This window comes from Chaetodon trifascialis, chromosome 19 (genome assembly GCF_039877785.1).
Source record: "Chaetodon trifascialis isolate fChaTrf1 chromosome 19, fChaTrf1.hap1, whole genome shotgun sequence".
NCBI classification, from domain to species: Eukaryota; Metazoa; Chordata; class Actinopteri; order Chaetodontiformes; family Chaetodontidae; genus Chaetodon; species Chaetodon trifascialis.
Window position 1 is genome coordinate 15,996,906 of NC_092074.1, and position 20,884 is coordinate 16,017,789.

Below are 20,884 nucleotides of genomic sequence, written 5' to 3' on the forward strand. Positions count from 1 at the left end.
AGTCATTTTAAGTGATTCAAACCACACGCATGCATAAACACCTCAGATGCCCTCAGTCATTGTTGCACTGAGCCTGAGCCAACAAAAATCCTCTCCATTCAACAGAAAGCACATAGACAAAAGTACAAATTAGCTGAGGGAATTCGATGACAGGGGTCGCAGAATTAGAGAAAAATGCACTAATATTAAGCATTGTACAAAGGAAAATACCAAAACATGATGACAACTGCAGGAAATGATTTAACTAACACTGAGCCACCTCAGCAGAGTTTTTTGGGTTCGCTGTGGTTCAGTCAAGATTATTACCATGGAGACATTCATATCTAAGGCATAAGCCTGAGACTAAAAGACCTAAACAAAAGATCAACTGAGGAAATCCTTAAAAAACAATTTACGTGCACTCTGGTGTCTGCATCCTGCTCTGGTTCATGATGAATAAATAATCCAGAGGAGATGAACACTCTATGACTCAACACTAAACCTCTGCCTGCCTCTGGCTCGATGGTCACCACAGGTTCATTTGATGATACTCTGTGTGCACATATGCAAGTCTGTACTCTGGACAGATCAGGTCAAGGTTCCCTATGTGGGTTATCTGTATTTAGCCCCAAGGTAAGGAGGTCGGGTCAGTTTTACATCTAAATCAAGTCCCGACAGAGGTCTCAGTCTCCTTCTGCAGAGTATGTGACCCTCTAATCTCCAAACCGCAGTGAACTACTTCCCTGCAGGTGTTGATAACCACCGGATTATTTTAAGTTGCACATTATACACTATGAATAGAAAGTTTGCAGCCTGGTGCTAAATAGACAATCCAGCAAATCAAAAGGAAGTTCAACAGTCCAAAAATATCCCAGTGCAGCGCGGAGCAGGTCTCTGCACGTCCGCCTGCTGCTCCAGTCTGGGCCACGGAAATATGGGCTGGACCTGAAGACACATGAGCAACCACAAACGGGCATGCACGCACATACACACCTGAGTATAACAGGAAACAGATGGCGATATCCATCAATCTTTTGTCCTCTTGACATGCACGCACACAGACATACACACAACTGACAACAAACCATGAAATTTGGGAATTCTAACCGGAGACAGCAGACACAGCAGCGCAAGCTCATCCATCAAGGCAACAGGGCGACATTAATAAGACATATACAGATATTATGAGAATGCAAACAAATAAACACCGAAAATGTGTGTTTAACTAAAAATCTTTTCATTAAAATGCATCAGGATCATAAATTCAAGCAGAATGATGCTGTGAGACCTCATCTTGACATTTCTATGATGCCTGGCTGCAGCTAGTGCGGCCGCCGCGCTGCTTTGCATGTGAAAGGGCACCCTTTGCATGTCGGCCCAGGCCGGCTGCGTTGTTTGCATCTCCACTCACGGAAGGTACTGAGAAAATGACAGGTGTTGTATTCTCTGATGGAGGCAGCACTGCCTGTCTTAATGCTGACATTTCGATAGGAGATCGGTGCAAAGGCTGAAGACACACTTTCATTAAAGGTTAACAACATTCTCTAAAGAGTGAACTCTCATGCCTCACACAATGCAGCAGTTTTGTGCTGGAGTATATGCCCTGTTTGTATCTATGAAGATGCTAAATTTAATGCCCTGCTTGTTAGCACAGCTCACTTCCTTTTCCTGTATGACAAGTAGGAAAGGTCATTCAGCTGTGCAGCTGAAACCAGGGCAGACTCAAACAAAGCTAGGTGATGATAGAAGTGCATTAACCTGGTGGCTTGTCAGGACTGCAAGACCGTCTGATTTCTGCTCCTCATACTGGCATTACAGCATTGTTGAACCCTACATACACTCACTGGCCACTTTATTAGGTACACCTTAACAGTCCAGCACAATAGCCAAGTCATGGTTTCTGCTTCTAGTCATCAATGCTTTGAGTTTTAAGCACTAAAACTTAAACAATTGTTATTATAAAGCATAATTAAAGTATTTGTGTCTGTTATCTCTCGCCCATTGTACCCCGAAAGGGATAGGCGGTATAGATAATGGATGGATGGATGGATGGATGTGTCTGTTATCCTCTCGTTGCCTCCCTCTTCCCATCCTCCGTTGCTCTCCCCTCTCTTGTCGACTCCTTCACGCCTCAGCTCCTACATGTGACCTCCCAGCAGGGAAGACAGGTGAAAGATCGTGACCCCCCACACAAAGACCCAGTGCCCTCCTCCTGCAGGCAGAAAGAGCTCAGCTTCAGCCTCAGGCAGAGATTAAGAAAACAGGGCGGATATCACATCTCTCAGCACCGACAGTTTATCGGAAGAATTCCGAAACACTAACAAGAGAAAATAGAGATCCAGCAAATCCTGTCATCAAATAACCTGATACGGACACAATAGAGAAAATCTGGTTTGTCATTTTCTCATGACTGCTCCTTCCAACCTGTTGTTATGGTAGTGTTAAGACCTGCAACAGCTCTAGTCATCAAACATGCTCCAGATATGCATGACACCTCCTATGGATGCACAGTTGGGTCTCTTCCGTCTGCACTGCCTTTGAACTCCACATGCTATCTGGAACTGCTTTAGGCAGAACGGAGATAAAAGTGCTGGATCAAACTGGACATCAGGACGGCAGGTATACAATCATTACACACACACTGTACATACACACACAAGAGTTCTTCCTATAAGCCACTACCTTCAAACACTCTAGTATTGCACACTTACACCCACACCACCTGGACCTCAATATAAATAGGGCAGGTTGTGGAGTGATTTAAGATAATCTTCAAGGGAGAGAAACGTGATACAGCACAGGACCAAAGACATCCTGTGGAGCCATCCGTCTGAAAGACCTCCAGTAAAAACATCAATCAGGAGACACGGAGAGAGAAAGCTACATGACAGCTGCAGCTCATCATAAACTTGACCAGCTATCGCTACGATGGGTTTGTTTCCACGTGACAGAGATGAAGATCGACAGTCGGCCTGACATTTTCTGTTTGAGGCAATGATACACAAGGACATCTGCCCATCTCTGACTTTCCACAGAATTGATATCCTAATTACACAGAGAGATCCTGTCAGAAAGTATTTGGATATATTTGACTCTTATATTTCCAGTCTTATCTCAGAAGCTGCAGCTCTCTCTGCTGCTTTATGGAGCTTTAGAGTTAGTTTTAGCTCATTGTTCAGCTGTCTAGCTGCAGCTTTATTGTTCTGGTAAATTCTCATTCTCATTTTTTTTGAGAACAGCGGGTGTCCTCTGCAAAAAGTTCTAAGAGTCTGTAATCTACCTGCTTAGTACCAGACAGCAGAGAGACACAGTTAGCGTGCGCTTATTAGCACTGAACAGAAAGTACACGCAAGGTGAATGTCAGTAGTTTTGCAGGTATTTGGTCATAATCCAAAGCACTGGACAAATTAAAATTTTAATCTGTTGATGAAGCCAGATGGAAGGAATCAGTCCTTACAATTCATTCTGTAGGGGACGTGAATGTGTGAACCAGATTTAATGGTCGATGCATTTCAATCGAAACCACAAATTTAAACCTCAAGGCAGCACTAGAGGAGAATTCAAGGGAATCACCAAAGCCATTAAAATTCCTCCTCTGGGAGCCACCAAAGCCTGTACAAAATTCCATGTCAATCCATCCAATAGCTGCTGACTAATTTCAGTCTGGACCAAAGTGATGGACCTACTGACAGACAGAGCAATTTTGCTATCCCTAGAACCATTGTGCTAGCAAGGTTAAAAAGCCCCTACGGCCACATGTTGCATAAACCAAAGGCCACAGTGTCATTGGAAGACAGGCAGAAGACAGTAAATCCACCGGACTACTCTCAGGACACGAGAGGAAAAGGTCTGGTCTGTTCTGGGTTTAACATTACGGGGTCGTCCAATCTCAGATTACATTCTCACGAGATTTAGAAGTGAGAAGGACACCTGTCCTCTTTCTCTGTGAAGTGTGAGTAAGGACACTGCCGTCCAACTAACTTCAGGGATGAAGCAGGGTAAACACACAGCGTAGACTAAGTGAAACGATTGATTGATGTCCCTCTGTACTGTAAGTATGACGCAACAGCCAACAGCCGATTAGCTTAGCTGGAAGCAGGTGGAAACAGGTAGCTTGGCTCTGTCCAAAGGTAACAAAATGCTCCTACCGGCACCTCTAAAGCTCACTAATTAAGGCATAATATGTTATATGGCTGGGGCCAGTAACTTCCTTGAGTCTCAGCTGGTCTCCTGGCACCTGGATTCAGACTAGCCATTTGTCCCTGCTTCCAGTCTGTCTGCTAAACTAATCTACCTGGCTGCAACTTTACAAAATACAGATATGAGAGTGGTCTTCCTCTCATCTCACTCTCTGCAAGAAAGTCAAAAGGTGCATTTCCAAATGGCAAACTATTTCTTTAATAGTGTACAACAATAGAAGCGGATGCACTGGTGGGAAAGGGGCCCCATCAATCCTAGACACGAAACTTAATGTGGTTTATGGTGACGCTCAGCATTAATCATCACTTATCAAGACTGAAGTGATTCAGTGTGAAAAAAGCTGTGCAGTTCCACCCCCTTCTTCCATCTGCTACTGTTGCATAACACGTTTAAAAAAAAAAGAAAAAATCATCAGTGGCTGATTCGAAACTGTCAGTTTTAAAAAAAATTAGTGTCCAGAAAACAACATTAATCTTCGTCTGTACGGTTCTTCTGTAAGATGACGCTCCAGTTATGTAAGATTAATTTTAAAAGGGTCGGTGTCAGAGTTCACCCTGTTTCATCACAGGACCATAAGTCTGTTGAAAGCAGAACTCCATGCTCGCTCTGTCCATCACACAAATGCCATCTCCTAATCAATCTCTTTATTACCCTCTATCATCTGTCAGCGTTTATCTCTCTTATACAAGACTGCAGTCTAGCCTGCAGGCAGCTCGCACGCTCTGTACCTGAGCAGCACAACAAGCCCCGTCAGCCTTTCACTGCAGCAAACTAAAATAAAAAATAAGAGGATTTTGTCCCCATAAAACAATCCCCAACATAGATCAAACAAAAAAGATTTAACTTTAACTTTGATTTATCTCTTTATATTAATCACAATGATGCATTACATGACGCCAGAGGTTTGTCTGAGTGCATCATAAACATCATCACAGAGAGGATGTGCAGAACAATACAGGCAAGTGTTATGTTCCACGCTCCCTTCGGTTCCCCTTACAAGTAGTTACGGCATGCAAAGCACCTCTTCAGAACTCTATCAATAGCACATCTTGCTTTTGCAGTGAGCAGTTTTGATGCCTGTCAGCTCAGGTGTGTTTACTGCAAGGAAAGGGAACATCGGCCACGGTATTTATGGTATGTTTGTATTATGAAATCTGGATGTTTGGTTTAGAGCTGCTCTGTTTTGAGCGTTCTTCTTCAGGATAAGAGCCATGGAGAGACCTTGACCATGCTGCAGTTGGCGATGATGAGGTCAGCGTCACCCACAAGCTGGAAGCCTTTTGCTTGATGTACTCCCACTCCTTCTCATGAGGTACTTGTGTATGCACGAGTACAGCCGATAACCCCGAGCTGTTATCACATCACTCACAGCAGATTTGTCCACTCCTATATTGCTTAGATGCAAAGTAGCACAAAGAGGAAGTGTTTGTCCACAGACAGGCTGACTCCTTCTGCTTTTGGCCTGACAAGGTCTGCAATGGAGTAAATATCAGCATTCCCAAAGCGAAAGCCAGCAAATAGTTCCTCGGAGGTGTATTGTGCTGGGGGTTTCTTCGACAGTATCCTCTCTGGGGATTAGACGGAAGAATCTAAAGGCCAAGGCGACAAACGACCATGCTGAAGCAAACAACACCACAACAGGCAAGAAGCCCTTCACGAGAGGCGATTGCACAGATGTGGTTCTTGGCATCGCTGGAGGTGTAACTTCACAAGCTCTGCACGGGATTCAAGGTGTTGTAGAGGAAAGCGAGCCAGTTCCTTTGAATGCAGAAGCGTTTATTTTGGATCTCAGCCCTGCTGGTGAGGAAGAAGGGAGATCCTCACTGGTGAAGCCTGTAGCTATTGCCAGAGGAGCTCAGAGAAGAGACTGGAAGCATTCTTTGCCAGAAGATGCTGATGGTGACGCTGATAAGTCACTTCTTGTGAAACAAAAAGGGCAGATGTACAGATTCATCCAGCTGAGGAACAAATAACTCTAACCCAACTGCAGCACACTAAAGTCAGATTTATCTTCTAACTATTGGACATTTTCAGGTCTAAAAACACATATTTAGCATATCCCATTGAGAGCACTGGTAATCTGGATTTGGTAATCTTGAAAAGTTTATATTCTGATCAATGTGATCCAATGCAATGCTGCTTTGGAAAACCGTCAAAGAAAGTAAAATGGATTCGCGCATTCTGGACAAAAAACATGTGATTTCCGTATCAGGGTTATTCTGATCCAGATTCACCTTCTGGAGCAACTGGGCCCTGGGGATCAGCAGGATGCTTGATTTTCCTGTGCCTGTGGGTCAATCGTTAACTGAGACAGAGAAGAAGGCTCGACAGACAATTTTCACTCACTGCTTTTCCTTGAAGACGCCGTTGCAGACAACACCTGCGCAAATCTTCGGCTCCTCGCTGCTGCTGCTGCTGCTGCTGGACACAAATTCTTCATTAAAAACGGCTAAAAGTTCACTAAAAATGCATGCACGTTGACCCACTTGTCCAGCTCCTGCACTGTGTCCTCGTTTGTCCGCTGGTAAAGTGACGTTACGCAGGTCCCTGTCGCGGTGCGTCATCAGGCGGCTCACCTGATGGCACAGCAGAACAAGTTACTCTCTTCAGTGCAGTAATTAGAAAAATAAATAAATACAATAAATAATAAAAAATACAAGTTTCAGGTCATAACAGACACTGCTATGACAACCCAGTCAAAAACTTTTTTTTTTTTTTTAATTCAAATTAGTCGATTTCGACTTTATTTGTGTATAAATTTAATACAGGCAAATAGGCAGAAGCTGTGATTGGAAAAGGCACACAAAGATCAGATAGATAGATAGATAGATAGATAGATAGATAGATAGATAGATAGATAGATAGATAGATAGATAGATAGATAGATAGATAGATAGATAGATAGATAGATAGATAGATAGATAGATAGATTTGCAATGAATATAATAATAAAAAGCATGAGGTGGTATAAGTCAGAGGCAGGGCAATTTTCTGGCATTCTGTAAGTTCTGTAGTAAAATGTTACAAAAATCATAAATCTACACAATAATCAATTATTTTGTCTTGTAAATTTAACTGAGTGCAACATTTTACAATCATTTACGTGTTTTACCGTATATCATTTTTCCCATAAAGACTGCAGAACCCTTTCATTTGTGGAGGAAAACAAGTCCAAGCACAAAGACCACCTTAAGCCTAAAAGCTGCTGGTTTGACAGGAATTCCCTCCTCAAAAATGCCACCGCAAAAAGTTTCAGTAACCCACAGACTATATATGCTCTTCAGTTCTTTGAACAATCCACGAAGATTTGAGCTGAATCGGATGGATGGATGAGATGCTTCTGTGCATGCCACCACTGTCTGTGCGCTGGGCCTCTAACACGTTGTTTGATGCTTTCAGCTTCATGGCTTGCTGTTGTCTCCAGCAGCTGCCTCGCGGCAGTCTCAGTCTCTTCAGCTCCTTGTAGGATTTACAGACAGGTGCTGCAGGTCACATTGTTTGAGTTAATGTCAGGTCTCAGGTTTGACTCCCAGGTTCTGTGAAAAGTACTTATTTTCTGCTCATGTACATCTAAGCTCAAAGGATGATGCAGACATGAAGCGACCAACAACATCCAAACTGCATTCCCAGGTGCAAGCCTTTTGGTGCTTTTAGCTTTATATAACTGATCTCCTCAGTCAGATTATGTTATCTGGCCTGCATGTGGTGAAAAACAGTTTCTTCCCACAAGACATCTCCCTGATGAACAGTTAGCAAATCAGACAGTGTCACTAACCTGACTCTGACACCAAAACTTCCACTGATTGGCCATTTATCATCCAATAGTTTTTAACATGCACATTCATCACTCACTGTCACTGGCAACATACTGTAAATCCCTACATATTTATTGCCCCCTCAGCTGTTGTTTAACATATAGTTTGTTGTAAAATGTATTTTCATTTTATTTTCTATTTAACTTATTGTTCAGTCTTTTGAGGATCTTTATGTCCTCACTGAGCTCTGTCTTTTTTTCTATGCAAGTACATTGAGTGCAATGTTTAAACATTCCTTGTACGCGCGTATATGCTTGGCCAATAAAGCCGACTGTGATTCTGATTCAGATATATGATTGTAACTGTGAGATCAGAGAAGCTCGACTGAATTACCACAGAAATCACGAGTCAGATCTTTAAATCTATTCGATCCCCCACAGAGGAGTTTCTGTGATTGTGAGGGTGCTGTTGGAAAATAGCCCGCTTGCCAACGCTCTCCTTAAGATGGTAAAATAAAATTCTAATACATCAGGCGTCTCAAGATGTGTCTCTGCACAGGTAATGTTGCTTTAAATGTAACACCTTGGACCACAGTGGATTCTTTTGTTCCGCTGACATTTACAGTACCAGTAACTGATTCTAGTTGCCTCCCTGCATGCAAACAGAATGTAAAGGAAACCCAAAACCAGACTCAGCCCTTTCCTCTGTATTAAAAGCCATCATTAGGGCACAAAAACACAGTGCAGGGGCAGGACATGTCTGTGATCACTGAATGGAAATTGGGTCACTGTGAGGAACCCATGGGGAATGAGCAGCACAGGGCTATACCTATTCCTCATATCTCTGCCCCTCCTTTCTATTGACTTTGCTCCCACACTTTGCTCTAATCTTATTTCCTTGAGAGATACTTAAATAAAAGCGATGTTTGCCACGGTTTGCAGCTTATGTTCTCACTAAAGAGAGCCGTATCACGTTGTCTGCACTGTATTGTTATCAAAGAATGATCCTTCCTTCACACTGTGATTTATAGGTCTCATGCTTGCTGCCGACTGGTGGGTAATACCTTTGGCGCTGGTGAGGTCACGACCTAAATGATTGCCCCGCAGGGGATAGGCTCGGCCTCGGAGCCTTTCCACAGAATATCACCTTTCCCACAGCAAGATGACTTCATTGTCAACTGAAACTGCTGAAATCCTGAAAGCGATAAGGATTTCCCCTCAGGTAGCACCTGAACAGACAAACAATGCAGTCCTCCGAACATGTCAGTGTCTAGTCCTCCAGTGAAAGAAATTATAGTCTGCCCGTAACTGTTTTTCCCCATACGTGTGGAGGCATGCGTGGCCATTTTCAGATAAGTGGAGTCTCATAGTCCAAATAGTTTGGAGTTCAAGTCAGAGGTTGCGGTCATGAACAGGGCAGTCTGAAAGCAGCTTATTGGCAGTGACTTAAATATATTTAGCTTGCATCAATTTGAAAAGTGTATAAATCTGCTATTTTGTTAATATATTTGCGTGATTTTAATGGTGATTTCCACCTTTGAACACACACTGCATTTTCAGTCCCTACAAAATAAACAAAATCCAACTGACTGTCACCTTACACCATCCGAGCGTCCTGTTATATCACGTGACGCGGCAACATCAGGAAATTATGCGCTGTCCAAAACAGGCATTTATCTCAGATGAGTTGGGCTGTGGGACACACGAAATGACTTCCTGACCTCCAGATAAATATTTCCTGCGTTTAACGATGTTTATGCACGTCTGATAGTGTGAGTCTTTGTGTTATTTTCGACTTTCACATCATTTCCAGCCACAGTCGCTGCAATATGTGCCCGTTGTTTTCGGAAGAATTATTGTTTACAGCGCTTGCTGCCATTTCTCCTGAAAAAATGGATGTTTCCTCTCTGCCAATCACAGACAGATGTTGTTACGTCATCATATTAACAGTCATCTACGTTCGTTACTGTTAACCAAGCTTGCCATTAGCTGTCCAAGGCTAACATGTCGCTAATACAACATTTTAAGTGACTGTCAGTTTAATGTTGAGCTAACTGTGAGCTCGATGTTTGCTGGATTAAACTGTGTTGTACTCAGTGTTGAGCTTTCAGTCATTTCTCTTCCTGCAGGGACAATGTAACTTAAATGCTTCTGTGAATTAATGTTTTCCTTTTTACTGTACAGGTTTACAGCTAGGACCTTTGGTCTAACTGGCTTTTGTTTATGGTCCTGAACTTTCTCTTAAAGCCCATCTTCTCATTATGTATTATGTAATCAGCTCATGTTATCAGTGTATGTATGGTAAGACACATTACCTCATATGTGAGGCACCTAACTGGTGCAAAAATAGGCCAGGTGGGTAATGAAGCAGCACTGGATGCTTTATGTGCTTGTAAAATGCTTTCACGCCCCCAAATGTGCAAAAAAAAATGTTTTAATAAAAATTGCAACAGGAATCCATTGGTTGAATTTGCAAGAAAGAGCACATCCTACTGTGATCTTATGAATATTAGTTTTGATGTATTGAAGATACAGAAACACAGCTTCTGAGACTGAAGGACCAGCCTCAAGATCCCTGCTTTTCTTACCCGTTATAAATGACTGCCTTTCTTCTTTGAAAGAGACACATGTGGGCGCATTGTTCTAGAGTTTCGATCAGCTCACTTTTGTAAAACCGTATGGCGAGATGGTTAAGGGCACGCTTATCTCTGGCAGACTGTGCAGGAGACATAGCAAGGACAGCTATTGAACTGAGTCACGCTCGAGATAAATGATGTCGGTTGTTCAGAGTGTCAAAGGGCAACATGACTGATGAGAAGCCAAAAATAGCCTCACAAACAAAGGCTTTAACTGTAAGAAAGCTGAGGGCAGCCATAATAAAAAACATTAACAGACTGCACTGAGACTGTGCATGCTAGTTATGATCAGGTGATGCATACACACAATGCAAACAACATGCAGACACAATACAGAAGGTTCAAACTCTATCCTCAGCTCATGACCCGGTGTTCATCCAGTTGGATTAGCGCTTGCTTACAGATGTTTTTGACACAGATATTGTGCAGCTTGGCATCAGTTGTACAATTTCCCAGACAGTTTTTCCCTAAGGCCGAGCTGTGCACACTGCAGATCTCTGTTTTTCCTCTCATACATGCACACACAAGCATGTGCACACCTACACACATTAGAAAGCTTATCTCCACCATCGGCGGTGAAATGCTCGTAACCCCACTCTGCTGCTTTCGGTGAGCGACAACTGTGAGAGAGAGAGAGCCTTTGTGATATCAGAGCCCGAGACAGAAAGAGCTGTCGAGAGTTTGACAGGATTAATGGACATTAGCACATGAAGTCATGAAGAAAGCAGGAAACGCCACAGGAAATGCCAAAGAGGGTGTGTAATGCTATCTCTGATCGCTGCCCATGTGGCACCCGCATTATGTATGCTGATGTGCTGGGAAAATAGTGGGGGCTTTTGTACATTTAGCACAAGTGAGGTGCTAAATATCCTGAGAAATCTGACATATTTTAGAAAAGTGATTGTATCGAGATCGTTGCTGTTATAAGACACCAAGTGTTTGAATGAGAACAGTGACAAAACTCATGTGAAACGATGAATTGGATATATTGATTAATACACCCACAAATTCAGAAATCCAAGTTAGGTGCCTGAACCCAGTGTTACCCCCATGTGTATATTTCACACTCAGTGAAACAGAGTTGCTATCTAACCAGCACAGGAAGAAACTACCGCCGCTCTGTCATCGCTGACTTTGGGCTCTTACAACATCCTCTGGAAGCGTAGTTATTCTACTGAGGTCATTGATGAACAACGAAACCCTTCTGGGCGTTCGAGCAGGTGTTTGACAGGTGTCAGAACTGCATCTTATGATCAGATAAAACATCTAGAAGGTCATTTTATAAACCCATCATGTACAGTTTATTCTTCCCTACGAGCCAGTCATTTCCATGAACAGTTACCATGTTGCCCACATGTATGTTGTCTCCACCAACAATGGCAAGATCGGATGATACGTTTAAAGCCCCTGTGATGAAATGTGACGTGTGGTGTTATGTAAAGGACATCAGTGTAAGAGGAGCATGCACACACCTGGAGCAACACCATCCATTGGACCTTCAATGGCGTCCCGGTCCCTTTCTGCTATTTTTAACATATTTCGGTTACATCACTTCCTGTTGTCAAGTTGTCCAGAGATGATGATGTCATCTAGGTGAAGTAACTGGCTGCAGTCAAAGGATGATCCCAGGAAGTCTTCTGGTATTCATGGTTCGGAAAGCTCCCACTTGTCACGTGTTTGCTGATGTTTTCAGAAATGGCAGAGGACGTAGAAGTTCATTTTCATGAACTACACATAACTAAACTGCTTAATATGTTTTAGCAAAACCTTTTTCTTTTGGTCCCACCTTATTAAAACCCAAAAGTGCTGGCGTGGTAACCCTTTATTTTGCTACACACTGGGCTTGTACATTTGATGAAGGTGACAAAATACGGAAATAAACTAAACATTAGGGTTAACTCTCTACAGCAGCAACCCACACCCTGACCTTTGACCTCACGTTATACCTTTCAGGAGCACTTCACTTTGCACCTGGTATGGACATTTGTAAAGCAGGTGCCACTTTACCACCATCTCTTGTGACTGATACCTTTACAAGTTCAATTTAAGTCCCACTGTGCTCCATCTCCTCCGCAGCCACCCCCGTACCACCCGCAGCTCTGTTTCCCAGAAACATGATCCTCTGCTGCCTGCAAACCCTGACTTTACTTCCATCCCTCATAATCTTGCTTCATCTTTCTCTCCTGTCATCTGCTGCGTGTTGGTTGCGTTACGTATCGTGTTTGAGTTTGAGGGGAGTCGATCCACCCGCCCAACCTCAACCGCAGGAAGGTGCATGGCAAGTGGGGGGTCTATCTGAAATGGGTGTCTGTTTTCCTCATCAGCCACAACTTTGAGAGCGCGATCAGGGGAAGTCTAGGTCATCAAACCCCAAGAGCCTCTGGCTCACCTCAGACAAACTTCGGTTTCGTCTGCCACAAAGGGAGCAGTGTTTGAAGCTTTAAACAAGGGCCACTATTATCAAGCTGCGAAAGTGAGAATGTGTGTGAAATCTTTCAATTTGAAGTTCTGCCTTCAGCAGTGTGTAATCTTCTATGTGGAAATTGCTGCGAGTCCCACAAAACATCATAGCTCAAAGGGTTCACTGAAAACACTAAAAGTATATTTAGCCATGCAGATAGCTGGTAGTGGTTTTATTTGCCCAGGCTTTTAGATAATGGTCTCCGAGATGTTTGCCTCCACACCAGTGCAACGGCAGAGAGTGCTTTCAGTACAAGGAGGTTTCGACCCTATCACGACCACGCACAGTGAGCGCAGGTGCTTCCAAGGGAAACAGATTTAGCAATTCAAATGAATCGTTCGACGGTTTGGGAAATGCACATATTCACCTGCCAAGAGTTAGAAGAGAATATTGATAAGACTCTCATGTCTGTGCACAAAATATGAAGCTACAGCCAGCAGGCAATTAGCTTATCTTAGCATGAGAGCTGGAAATGAGGGGAAACAGTGAGCTTGGCTAAGTGCAAACTGGACACACTGTGGTTTTATGAAGGGCTTTTGTGCTTGATTCAGTTTTGTCACCACTCACAGAGCCAGGCTAGCTGCTTCCTTATAGTCTCTTTGTTAAGCTAAGCTAACAGGCTGGTGGATAGCTTCATATTTAGTAGCTATACAAGCATGAGATTGGTATTAACCTTCTAACTTTCAGTCTCATTAATCATCTGACACTGGGCGAGAGAGGGAACAAGCATGTTCCCCAAAAATGTCAGACAGTCTGATGGATGCTCAGAGCAGCTGCACTGATGTTTTAAAGGATTTCATTTGTCCACGTTCCAAGACACAACACCAATTTAGACAACTTGATGTTGAGTCACTGTAAACCAGATGTGCGATTTCAGTCAATTGCAAAAGGTCTCAGTTTCCTCTAGTGTATTTTCAAACTGACAAAATAACATTTGAACCATGCTGGACCAGCTGACAGGCTCCTGAGGTAAAGTTCTTGCTAGAATATTCTAAAAGGAGCTCAGATGTCACCAGAAGACTCCACTCCATCTCCCTCCCTACATATATAGATAGCGGACAGATGGAACTAGGCTGTCGCTTTGCTAAAGTTAGCTATGCAATTAGTTCACACACTAATTAGCTGTGAGAGGAGCAGAGGCACACCAGATTTCCCCAGCGTCTAAAACCCGTTTCCCAGCCCTGAATAAGAGTAAATGAGGTCCTGGCAGCAGCAGCAGGAAATATCCAAAAAGAAAAAAAAAGGAAACATGACAGCTCCTGTGATACTAAAAGGTTTATCAAACAAATGAGGCAAGCGTGGTTTAGTTGTGGGAAATGAGAATGGAAATTTTAATTCTTCCATGTTGTATGACAAGGATGTTTTCTCATTGCATAATCAGTGGAAACTCTTCCCACTTTATGCAACAGCGGTTCCCAACCTGGGGGTCGGGACACTTGCAAGGGGATAAATGGACCTACTCACAGCTCATTTACTCATATGCATCTGATGACAATGGGTTGCAAGTGGATATTGTTTTATATTAAAAGAGTGGCACACTGATTAGCGTAGCATTCTTCATTCTTGCCAAATCCTGACTTCATTACCCACAATGCAGCTCGACCACTGATGGTTTGGTAAGAGATTCAGGGCATATTATGCTTGTAGTTGCTAATGTAGCCTCCAGCCTAACTGGTTAAGCTCACCTTTAAGTTCCCCTTTAAGAGATCGTGAGCCAAAAATGTTGAGAACCCCTATTAAAGAAGTGCAAATGGTTTATTTCAAAACATGTCTAAGGTTTCTCGAGTTACCAACATAAAATGAATCCACAGTATTCTGTATATTGCTTTGTAGAGGTATGATTCAGGTGAGCCAGATTTTAATTTCACTTACTCTAAGTGTGTCTCGTACTTCCCTCTTTCCCCAACCCTACTCGGATAAAATGTGGTTTCACTTTTCGCTTTAGTGATTCCTGAGAAGCCACATTCCCACAAGCCTGTGTTTGTTACTGCTGCTGGCCAAGCGTAGCACTTCATTGGAAAGAAAAAAATAATGTCCGACGAGTGTTGCTTCAATCTGTTTGTGTATGTATGAAGACGTGTGTGCGAGCGCGCACTGAGGTGAAACTGCAAGGCCAAGAATGTGGAAGGGAAATAAGACAATTAGAGCTCTGTGAAGGGAGTGCAGCGCTGGCAGCCATCTCACATCAGGTGCAACAGAGACCCAACAATGGAGCGCTATGGGCCAGCGAGCGGATCAATGTCATGTGTATCGCTTATCACCAACGGGGCCAAATGCTTCACTTGACTGACACTCTGAACACATTACACATTCATAATGGACACGAGTCATGAGAAGGTCAACTTGATGTGCTCCACCGTAAATTACAGCCCTGTAATTTGAAAAGGATACTCCTGCTTATCTTGCACAGTCTTCGATCAAGATCACCACTGTTTGCACTGATTTTTTCTTGCCTTGTCCACAGTTTTACGCACTTATGTTCCGAGAATCCAACCAATACAGCCGATACCATTCCAGTGAGATGAGTCATTTTTAGCGTCTTTCAGCAGGTACCAATAGGAACATAAATCACACATTTTCCACAATCTGGGTTTGTTCTTCCAGACGGATCTGGAGGGAAATACTTAAACTTCTCATCTGACTCTGACTATAGTTTCGTAAGAGCTGGGTTTCTGGCCAATGCACAGCGTAGACTTCACATTGTTGTTTCTCTGACAGTGGAGAGGAAATTCTCTGGCATTAAATGAAAGCGGGGGAGGTCTCTTTGGAACATTAGCTATTCATGCACTTGTACTCCCCTGGAGGGACGGGATCAGGAATCCCACCCTTTTACCAGAAACGTCTCGAGGAAACTGATCCTGATCTGAGGACTTGGGGTGGAGCGCAGCTTAGCTGTTTTTCTTTGACTTTTTTTTTTTTTTTTTTTTTTTTTTTTTTAACAAAATCTTGCTTTTCTACAATGCTTTTTAGCATTTTCTCAAAAGGCATTGCCCTTTTCTTTTTAAGGGATTTAACTCTCGCCCCCATCCACAGGGACTGACATTTGAAAGAAATGTCTCAAATCTCCAAGGTAAAAATGTCCCCCATCTGAAGGGCAACTTGTTTTTGTTCCATCATTTTCATCCGGAAGACATTTCTCAAATTGCTTCTCACGGCATATTTGTCAACTCTATAGATAGACAGAGACTACCAGCAACACTTGGTCCTTGATCCAAGACATGAGACAGCCTGCAAAGGCCTACACTTACAGGCAGCATGTCATGTGTTGCTCATCAGGAATATGAATAGGGACCTTTTGTGCTTTGCTGTGTTTCCTTACCTTTTTTAAATCAAAGTGGTGTTTCTATCATGATGCAGTCTGATGATGTAGAGAGGGTCATGGTTTGGTCAGTCAAACAGTTTCAATCTTATTAATCTCTCTGTGTTACAGAATCTAAGTTTTGGAGTTTGCTCCACATCTTTGCCGTACAGAGGCCGCTATGTGGTCCAAGTCCTACTGTACCAGCAGCATCTGGAAGTTTGATGTCTTCTCTGATCAAAATTCTTCATACTGGATATGAACTGTATATGAACTGTCCCGGATTTACGTCTAATCATCCTCACATGGTCAACTTTTAACCTGTGATGCTTCGGGATAGAGGTTAATTGTATTGCATTGACATATACTGTATGTGTTTTGGTGAAATATTCCCTTGTTTGTTCCAACGATTGAGGCAAGTTTTTCCTCATCCAAGTCGAGGGTTCAAGGCTAGAGGGTGTTTGTATATTGTACTGATTGTAAAGCTATTTGGAGCAGATTTGTATAAAAATGGTTGGACTTCATTGTTTTAAAGCCATGTTCACTTAAACCTGGAATAATGGATTTTTGGCCACTTGGGGGAAACACAACATGCTGTACACAAAACTGACATCAGCTCATAAAGTTGATATGGCGAACGTCTATGACTATTTACACCTCTGGTGGACACAAAGCAAAATTTGCCTTCATTCAGGTTTATTTTCCAAGCAACCTGGGGGAAATTTCTGGCTTTTTAGCTGCTAAATGCTCCAGTCTGTTCAGCAGCTGCTCGCTAACTGTGTCTATCTGCCGTTTGGCGTGCAGTCTTACCGCAGGTTTTCAATGGAAACAGCTACTAAACCAAAACTGATGAAAGAGGTGAAGCAGAACAGTAAAGCTGCGGGCCGTTAAACCAAAACAATGAACTGAAAGCTGCTGAAATGCTCCATAAAGCTGAGGGAATCTGTGGAGCTGGGTGATAATTATCTGTGGGTTCATCGCTACATGTGACCCTTCTCACATTACACTTAGTCATTAGATCCAGTTTTGCTGGTAATATTTTGATTTCTGCAGCCTTAATCTTAAGGCAATAAACTTGACTTCTCTCATCTTGTTTTGTCCGATTATCTCTGCCTGATATGTGAAGATGTGTATACTGTACAGTCTTGCCCATCATGTGCAGTCGTGCCAGTTTTATTTAGACAGCCCAAAATCACAAACCACAGGTCTGTCTCAAAGGGCTTCGTGTCTTCTGGGGGTCTGGACATTCGGGGATTTTCTGTAAGTTCTAGCACAATGCGATACTTCTCTTCAACTTCTAACTTATAATTAGATCCATTTTGAACACCCTACTGCAATTTGCACACTTGTATACATGCACATGCTAAAAAAGGCGTCATTGCTTTGTATGTTTGTCCCATTCAGTCTATCTATTCTATCTTTTCAGGTTTTTGTGTCCTCAGGCTTTACCTTTAACCACTTCAACCTCTTCACATCCCTAAATGCCCACTTTATTACCCAACACCCAATCCCTTTTAACTTACCCCCTTTAACCACATGCCAATCCCCATGATTCAACCCATGACCATCCCAGCAGAGAGGCTCCATCTCTATAGGACTCCATGTCCTAAGTATCAACAACAATGCCGCCACAGAACCAGATGGAGAGCCATAAATCACAGGCACATGCACACCCAGGAGAGTCCATAAATAGTGTAACAGTTCTGAGGGTAAAGACACTGTGGCGAGCCCCTGGTCCCCCAACGGTCCCGAGGGCTGAGGCAGCATGTGAGCCACTGGCCCATAACTCTCCCATTCTCTCAGTGACAAGAGAGTCTTTTTATGCTCTCATTTACTTGTGAGTAAATCATAGAGGGGAAACACTGCCATGCACTTTTTCTTCAGCTCTGAACAGGGATGGTGGCATGCTGTCTGAAAGCGTTCTGCAGAGGCAAACCAGATGTCTGGTTGGTAGTTGTGTGTGTGAGACAAAGGAAGAAAGAGATACAGACAGGGAGAGGCTGGTTGGGACAAAAGTTATCTCCAAGTTATTCATACGATTGTTTTTACTAACACAAGACGACTGAGTTTCCTCTCAGTAGGATGGAATAAGCGCCAGAATGATTTAGAAGATATGATCTGTGTCTCAAACCTCAGCCATCTGCTGCTTCAAGAAAACAAAAAACGATCTCCAGGAACTTCCCCTTAGTCATTACGTTCACTTCAGATGAAACTAAATACACTTTTCATACGTTTTCTGGTCTTTTGCCTTCCAGCAATTCCTTGGTAATCTTTATTGTAACACCAATCAGTTACAGTTAACATAAGCCAAATACAGATGCCAGACCATGGGAATTGATACATTTAATCCCTTCATTATTGTAAAAGGGGTTCAAGCGTGGTCATAGTCTGAGGGGTCAGGCCGTTGTCGCAAGTGTGTTTCTGTTAAACCCCCATGAGTGAATCTATTTCTGAGGCACCTATGACACTCATCTGGACCACAACAATGCACCCTTTCTCCTCTCCGCCTCACGCTTGGCTGGCTTCTCTGAATACGACCCAGGGTGAAATAATCCATACCCCTGAACCCCCACACAGCACTCACATACATAGAAACACACACATGAATACACATGTTGGCACTTAAAGGGTCACACAAGTTGGGGCTCACGGAAACGCAAGTTTGACTTCTTGCGGAATTTACAAGCATGCGCCTCCAACGCGAAGCAAAAATCTATGCATGACGTTCACACCGAGGAGCAAAATGAAGCGCACGCATGCAAGAGTGGAGGCAGACAATTATCACATAATATATGTAAAACCACTGTTGATCAAACATCTTCCATAAGAGTGCAAAGCAGGAACCTCAGAATGACAACACTGCCCCCATGTGGAGATATTCAAGAACTACAAAAGCTTCGCCTCTTAAAAAAAAAAAAAACACTTTAGTGCCAAAGCAGAGTTGTAAAAATGTTAATCACTGTCATTTTGACTCACTTTTAACTTAACACACACACACACACACACACACACACACACACACACACACACACACACACACACACACACACACACACACACACACATATATATATATATATATATCCTACTCAAAAGTTCAGCAACTTGTCCATAATATTAAACTTTAAACAGACACTTCTTGTGGTGTTAATCTTAACAGACATCTATTATGTGTACCTGGCAGTATACATAATACTGACTTATAGTCACTTATGGATGAATTTGAACTTGAACTTAATCCATATATTTATTTCTTGATGTTTACATGAAGTCAGTTTGGCTTCAATAGATGTTTATGTAATGCAGTCGCATTATAATCTATAGCCAGTTCATTCACTTTAAAAATGTGCTGCAATTACTCTGCAGATTAACACATGAGCAATCCAAGGACGAGGACATTCATTCATTCATCCATTCAAACTTTATGACACTAGATCAGGGTTGTTATACATAAGAAAAATGCATTGGACTGACTTCATCAAAGAGGAACTACTCACTTCTACTTCTCACACAATTAAAGTTTCTGTGTGAGTTGCTGATAAGCAGCATTCGGTGCTCAGTCTAAAATAGCACGACCATCGTCACAGGGAGTGAATATAGCTGTGGGCAGAGCTGTGCGTTCTGAACAGGATCCATACTTCAAACACCATACATCTTATCTTTAGCATGCATGCTGAAACATCCTGGATGCTCTCAGTAAAGAACCACAGGAACAAGTAAGAGTTTGTCATTTCGTGCTTGTAAGTAATTATATCTGCTGCAGTCTGAGCTTTAGTCTACCACAACATGACCAAATCTAAATATTCTCAGTTTTTCCTTGAACTCTCTCTGTTGTGGTGATTGTGACTGTTGCTGCTAATAGGTGATGCATCTGTGCTTTGGTGAAGAGCTGTGTTTCTGCTTTTACTTCACCCACTCTGGTTTTTTGTTGTTTGTATTCATTTTGCCAAGCTAAAGCTTTGATGTGGCTGTCTAAGAGACCAGAGATGTTTTTCTATGTTTTGTGTGATTAAATCTATTGTTTTATGCTGTTGGACATACAAAACAAGGTCCTTAGCTTACCATGGTGTCTTTGTGTTGATCCAAGGTGCAACAAAGTGACTATATTCTTGTTCTTGAGTTGTCTTTAATGCTAACACTTGACATTAATGTGTGCTCAGGTCTACATATATACATTTTTATGATTAATGATCCAAAACTCAGCCCCACTTTAATAAATCCTTTGTGTGTCTGCGATGCAGCTAATGTTTACACCGCTGTCAGGAGCACAGTCCTTCCCTGACGCTGGCCTCCCTGCAGCAAGTTGGTTTGTTTTGATAAGAGATTGAAGGTGGTGAGGTCACCATTTCCACTCCTTATCTTTACAACCATTTAAAGGGTAGGTTCTCCTGAGCCGGCTCTTTAACATGTTTTGAACACGTGGGTTTTCACCTTGTACTGCCTCATTCTATGAGTTGAGTGAAGGAAAAATGTATGTATGGAAGTACAAATGCAAATGTTATATGTCATCATCATGAATAGGTTTGACTGCTTCCCAACTTTAACTTTACTAATAA